The sequence below is a fragment of the Nicotiana attenuata genome, unplaced genomic scaffold (genome assembly GCF_001879085.1).
Source record: "Nicotiana attenuata strain UT unplaced genomic scaffold, NIATTr2, whole genome shotgun sequence".
In the NCBI taxonomy this organism is placed as follows: domain Eukaryota; kingdom Viridiplantae; phylum Streptophyta; class Magnoliopsida; order Solanales; family Solanaceae; genus Nicotiana; species Nicotiana attenuata.
In genome coordinates, this window is record NW_017671139.1 from 230160 (window position 1) to 237522 (window position 7363).

The window sequence follows — 7363 nt, forward strand, 5'->3', positions numbered from 1 at the left end:
ATCAGGTAATAAAACTTTTGTGAAGATGACCCCAAATATAGTGATAAGATATTGGGTAATGAAAATTTTGTGGAGATTTCTTTGACATATTCTTTCTTGTTCAACTTCTCTCTCCTCTCGCTTTCTTCTATTTCTCTTTATCTACCATTTTCATACCGAAAGTTACTTTCTAAGTTTTGATTTTGATCGGATAACAAAAAAAGAGCAAAAAGAAAGAAAACTGGTTCATATCAATTCTTCAAGAATTATGTGAACTAGGTACGATATTTATCCAGAAACTTTCATATTCGTTTAGTTCCAAACTCTAAGAATCAGAATGTGGTGTGACAACCAATTCTAATAAATTTTGCTATTAAGTTGAATGCTTTTAGTTGACGGTATCACCAACCGCCGACATCAAGAATGGCGATAGATGTATCACAGTTGGTATTTGTTTACCCATAAAACATTATACTAGAATTTGTTACTTGATTTATAAACAAGCAAACTGATTTGATCTAAAAATGATAAATAAATAAGATTAAAAATAAGACTTAACGATTAAAATTCAAGAAGGCGATAATCTTGGCTAGAGAACAGCATCTCCGAGGACAGAAATGAGAACAATGTAAAAGAGCAAAAAAAAGTCGTTTAATTGAGAACGAGAATGGAATACATCATATAATTTGCCAAGAATTTTGTGTGTTACTATGGCTGCTGAGCCTTATATTTATAGCTATATCTAGGGAAACAAGATCCTAAGATCAAGCCCGACTTAAATGATAATAAACGAGTCATTGATGAATATGTAATGGCAGGCTATGAATGCAAATATTCTCCGCAACGGATGCCCACTTAATTTCAGAGGATATCTTCATTGAATGCTATCCAATGGCAAATATACGATTTGCTCCCGTTGACCATACTCCCTTCGGGTTTACCCGATGTCAATTGCAGTTGTTATTTCCGGTACTGGTTGTCACTTGATTCTCCTTTTATCTGTGTCACAACCCAAAATCCATTAGAGGTCTTGATGGCGCCGGACACCACTGCCAGGCAAGCCAACACCAAGAAGTTAATTAAATTCTCATTTTAGTATTTTTGAAATCATCTCTTTTCCTTACATTTAAACAATAAATAATAAATTTCACTAAATAAATAATGATGTCTTTAACAGATTTAAATATTGAATAATCCCATAGTCATCTCAGAACCTGGTGTCACAAGTGCATGAGCAATTTCTAGGAAATAAAGTACAATACGATAACTGTCCAGAATACAATTGGACAGAAAAGAAATACAATACTCTGAAAGAGACTCTGCTGGCTGTGGGTCGTCTCGAGAGATGCAGCTCACCGAAATCTCCGTATCAACCATGCCGCTGCGCCCAACGAGGCCACTAGACACACATGTGCATGTGCAACAACAATGCACAGCAAGTGTAGTAAGAGTACGAAAACAACGCGTACCTAGTAAGTATCCTGTCTAACCTCGAAGAAGTAGTGACGAGAGGTCGACTTCGGCCCTCACTAGTGGTCTAATAAATAAATACCAAAATGTGTGGAAGCATGGATTTTATAAGGTGATTTCAAACTCAATAAGCATGAAGCAGGTAAACAATTCTTTTAACAATAAGAGATTTCCAAAATTCATATTTCATCATTTATCAATTTATCTCAGGCCAGAGAGGCAATATCATTATTTATAATATCAAGGCAAGCAATACAAGCATACGCAAACCATGCCGAGGTGGTACAGCCCGATCCAACATAATATTTAAACTGTGCACTGCCAGAGGGTCGAATGGCGCGAACCATAGATGCATCTATTACCCCGCTCGTGAATCATACATGTGAGGCGGTCAAATATAAATTAACACATCAAGCAGTCAATCAAGAATTCATCAGGGATACAATTACCTAAAGAAATGACAACTTCTCTTTTAACAGTCAAGAAAGTGATGTTTGGCCCTTTAGAAATTTATTTACCAAGTTCGATCTGATTTAAGCCTTTTAAATTATCGTTAAAGTTACAAGTACGACAAGTAAAGCATGCTCTTGGGTCCTAGACTACCCGGACTTAAGCATAATAGTAGCTACGCACGAACTCTCGTCACCTCGTGCGTACGTAGCCCCCACAAATAGGAGCACATGTTTCATTATTTCACCTATGGGGTTAATTCCCTCTTACAAGGTTAGAAAGGAGACTCACCTCGCTCCGAAGTTTCATAACCGGCTTCTAAGCCCTTTCGACGACTCAAACCGATGCACAATGCTCCAAAACTAGCCAATAATTATGCAAATCCATTAATATATGTTCGGATACTCATTATAATCCAATTTATAACAGTTTCTAACCCCGATCGAAAAGTCGATAAAAATACCCTCGGGCCCACGTGCCCGGATTCTGAAATTTTTCGAAGATAAAGTTTACCCATAACCTCACGAACTCAAATATATAATTTACTCTCTTTCATGTCTAAAATCGTGGTCAAAATCCAAGAATACCAATTTCTAGGTTTTTCCTCAAAATCCCAAATTTTCCACTAATTTTCATGTTCAAATCCATATATAATCATGTATTTAACTCAAAACTAGTATAAACCACTTACCTCATACTTGGTGATGAAAATGGCACCCCAAAGTTGCTCCAAGATCGACTCTCATGGAGGAAATGAGGTAAAAATGAGCCAAACCCTCGTTTTAAAAGAACACACTGCTCAACCCAGATTTTCGCACCTGCGGTCTAGTAGCCGCTTCTGCGGCTCCGCACCTGCGGAAATCCATCGCAGGTGCGGCTCTAACTCAACCCAGCAGCTTCCGCTTCTGCGATCTCCCTTCCGCATCTGCGCCTCGCAGGTGTGGATCATCCCTCACACCTGCGTTCCTGCCCGCTTCTACGACTCCTAGGCCGCTTCTGCGACTCCGCACCTGCGGCCCAAGCCTCGCAGGTGCGGTTACACGAGAAGGTAGCTACTTCATTTCTTCTTCAAATTCCAAATTTGATCCGTTAATCATCCGAAATCCACTCGAGGCCCCCGGGACCCCGTCCAATCATACCAACCACCCAAAATATAATGCGGATCTGCTCGAGACCTCAAATCACATCAAACAATCTCGAAATCACGAATCACACCCCAATTCGAGCTTTATGAACTTTAGAACTTCAAACTTCTACATTCGATGCCGAAACCTCTCAAATCACGTCCGATTGACCTCAAATTTTGCACACAAGTCATATTCGACACTGCGGACCTACTCCAGCTTCCGGAAAAAATCCGACCCCGATATCAAAAAGTCCACTTCCAGTCAAACTTTTTCAAAAAACCTTTAAATTTCTAACTTTAGCCAAATGACCCCAAAATGATCTACGGACCTCCAAATCCACTTCCGTTCACGCTCCTAACACCAGAATCACCAGACGGAGCTTTTCCCAGACTCGGAATCCCAAACGAACATCGATAACACTGAAATGCACTTCAACCCAACTTATGAAATTCTTCCAAAATGCTAACTTTCACAATAGGCGCCGAAACGCTCTTGGGTCATCCAAAACCCGATCTGGGCATACGCCTAAGTCCGAAATCATCATACGAACCTGCTGAAACCCTTAAACCCTGATTCCAAGGTCGTTTACTCAAAAATTCAATCTTTAGTAAATTCTTCCAACTTAAAGCTTCCGAAATGAGAATTCTCTTTCCAAATCAACTCTGAACTCCCCGGAATTCAATTCCAACCATGCGTATAAGTCATAATACCTGAAGTGAAACTGCTCATGGCCTCAAACTGCTGAACGGTGCACTAGAGCTCAAAACGACCGGTCGGGTCGTTACAATCAGTCTTCGGTTCCACGTGTCATAATATCATTCGACCATTTATTATAGAACAAGTTCATCCTATACAGATAGCCCCCCCTTCTTTCCGGTGACATATCTTTGTGTCACAGGAAAGTTGGTGAAGATCCCTTTCTTGGCGAGAAACCTTCTGAACAGTCTCTGACGCTTGAAAGAACGCACGTCTTCTCGCATTTAATACCTCGAATACGTGTTGCCCCATGATTCAGCAATATTTTTGCCAGTTCTCGAGGTAATCATAACCACAATTTTTGTCGTCTATATCTTTACTTCTACTCATCATTTTACCCCTTTCACTTCCAAAATTTTCATAAGCTTATTGTCTTCTCTGCACTCAACCTCCTCATGCTTAGAAAACTTTCGTCTTCTGTAACTTTTTCTGAAAATTTTACTACTTTTTTATTTCCGTGGCTTCTTCTACTGCATCTTTTAAAAACTCTGATCTTCTCTTCGGTGAAGGCCCAAAGTGAAACAAAGACAAAGAAGCTGACGTTGCTTTTGAGCCTCCCACTGTATACACCATCATACCCAAACACTTGAGTACCGTCAATGACTTCCAAGACAATCTTCCATCTGCGTCTCCACGGACTTAGGCCGTTAGCAGGTACCTTTCCTCTACTCTCCCTTCCAGTATTCGTGCTGTGAAGGAGGACTACAACTGCCCAAATCTAGACATTCTTACTCCGGATATGATAGCGCAGGTTATCTTCACCAAGAAAGGTTTTACGTATTTCTATACGTATCCCTTCATCTCGGGTCCGTTTTCCTTGGGGGCGAGTGAAGGACTCGACCCCGTAATTTTGGAGTTTTTCCACCGGTACCAGGTTTGCTTGGCACAAGTAGACCCATCTATATGGCGAACAGTGGCTTGCCTACGCCAGTTGTGTATGGAGACTGGAAAAACCCTAACCTTGGCACACATGATAAATCTCTACTCCCTCAAAATCTTACGTAGAAGAGTAATAAATTTCAGCAAACGTAGCCACTACGCCCTTCTCACCAGCGTGGATGATGACAGTGATCGTGTATGGATGGAGCGGTGTGCCATCATCGCTACGAGGGATATCATCCCGGCCACAACTCCATCTTTTATCATGGAACCGTTTTCGTAAGTTTGTGATTTATTCATCTCTTTCCTTAGTAAAAGTCCATTTTCTGTCATTGTTGACCTTTTTGTTTCAATTGTTTAAGCTACCCAGTGGGAACCACCCTGGGTTCACGTCCTGGACTAGTGAGTTCAGAAGATTTTGGACATTATAACACCAGAGTCCCGTCGGTGGAAGGAATGGCCCCCAAATGTGGGTAGAAGGCCAAGAACCATGATAAACCGAATCCTTCTTCCCTTTACTTTTGTAACAAAGTAGATAACTTTGCTAACTTTATGTTTTGCTTGATCCAGGACTTCTGTAGGGTTCTGTTACCTGCCTCGAGATCGACATTTTAACGGACCCCAAGGAAGCCAGGAGAGTGCTACAAGGTGCCCTTGCTCGAAGTGGTACATGCAGACCTCCTTCCGGCGAAAGTGCTTCCTTTCCGAGTCCTCAGCCAGAGAATAAGCAGCCAAAAAGGCCGTTCTTTCTCGGCTGGGACTCAAAATAAGAAAATAAAGATCGCAATCGTTAAGCCGACCCACTGGTTGTTAGGGAAGATGGAGAAGCCAGTGATGAAGTGGCTCCCCTCTAAAGGAGAAAAATAACTTCATCAGCTCAACCGGGAGAGCTTCAAGACCCGACCGTAGAAGAGGTCCAACCACTTTGGGGCTGTAACGACCCGGTCAGTCATTTTGGGAGTATTAGCCCCGATCCCCTATTTAATACTTCCTCTATTTCATTTAATGCTTATGTGACTTGCCGGGTTAGTCGGTTGGGTCCGAAGGGATTTCGGAATGAATTGAGACACCTAGTCTCAAGGTTGGAAGCTTAAGTTGAAATGGTTGACCGATGTTGACTTACGTGTAAACGACTCCGAAATGGAGTTTTGATGGTTTCGTTAGCTCCGTTGGGTGATTTGGACTTAGGAGCGTGTCCGGACTATGATTTGGAGGTCCGTAGTTGAATTAGGCTTGAAATAGCGAAAGTTGGATTTTTGTGAAGTTTGACCGAGAGTGAACTTTTTGATATCGAGGTCGGATTGGAGTTTCGGAAGTTGGAGTGGGTCCGTGGTGTCATTTTTGACTTGTGTGCAAAATTTAGGGTCAATCATACGTGATTTGATAGGTTTCGGCGTCGTTTGTAGAAGTTGGAATTTCCTTAGTTCATTAAGCTTGAATTGGAGTGTGATTCGTGTTTTTAATGTTGTTTGATGTAAACTGAGGGCTCGGCTAAGTTAGTATTATATTTTAGGACTTGTTGGTATATTTGGTTGAGGTCCCGAGGGCCTCGGGTGGATTTCGGGTGGTTAACGGATTAAGTTTGGAACTTAGAGAATTGCTGAAGTTGGAAGTTGCTGGTGTAATGGCACCTGCCAAAGTCTCATCGCAGGTGCAAGCTTGCAAAAGTGAGCTGTCCATTGCAGATGCGTCCAGGCGTGGTTGGGGCTGTGATCGCAGAATCGGGCAGGTGGACCACTGAAGCGGGTCGCACTTGCGGGAGTTGGATCGCAGAAGCGCAAGGGCGCTTGGTGAGGCAGCTTCGCAGAAGCGGATAGCTCCTCGCAGAAGCATGTCCGCAGAAGCGGACTGGACTCCGCAGAAGCGTGATTAACCGCAGAAACAGTTTAGTGAGCCGTAGAAGCAAAAAGCCTGGGCAGAGTTTAAAACACAAGGGTTCGCTATTTTTCACCATTTCAAACATTTTTTAGCTTGGTTTAAGGCAATTTTTGGGTGGATTTTCGAGGGGTTTCTTGAGGTAAGCTACTTGTGATCATTTTTAATCAATAATCTTGTTTCCCCATTGAATTTCCCACCTAATTTGTGTGTATTTAAGGTGGAATTTGGGGGTTTGAGGCTAGGGATTTGGAGAGTTTGGTTTGGGGGTTCGAGTGACGATTTGATGTCGGATTTTGGTAAAGTTGGTATGGTTGGACTCGTGGTTAGACGGGTGTTCGTATTTTGTGACTTTTACCCGATTCCAAGACATGGGCTTGGGTCGACTTTTTGGGGCGATTTTTAATTTCTTGTTAAAGTCTTGATTTCATAAATTAGATTAATTTCTTATAGTTATATCTATAGTATGAAATTGCTTTTGGCTAGATTTGGGCCATTCGGAGTCGGAAAGTCGAGGAAAAGGCATTCTTATTGACTGATTGAGCTTGGCTTGAGGTAAATGACTTGTCTAACCTTGTGTGGGGAAAATCCCCTTAGGATTTGGTACTATTATAACAATTTGTGATATCTGAGTGCCGTGTACACGAGGTGACGAGTGCATACACGGGCTAATTATTGAAAATTTGGCCTTTGCTAAGTAGTATCCTGTCTATACCTTAAATGAGTTATTTCAGAATGTGTAGCCTTCATGTTTAGTCTAATCTCACATGTCTACGTGTTTCATCTCTCAGTTGTAATTTGTACAGCATGCTTTATTGAATTTCCCA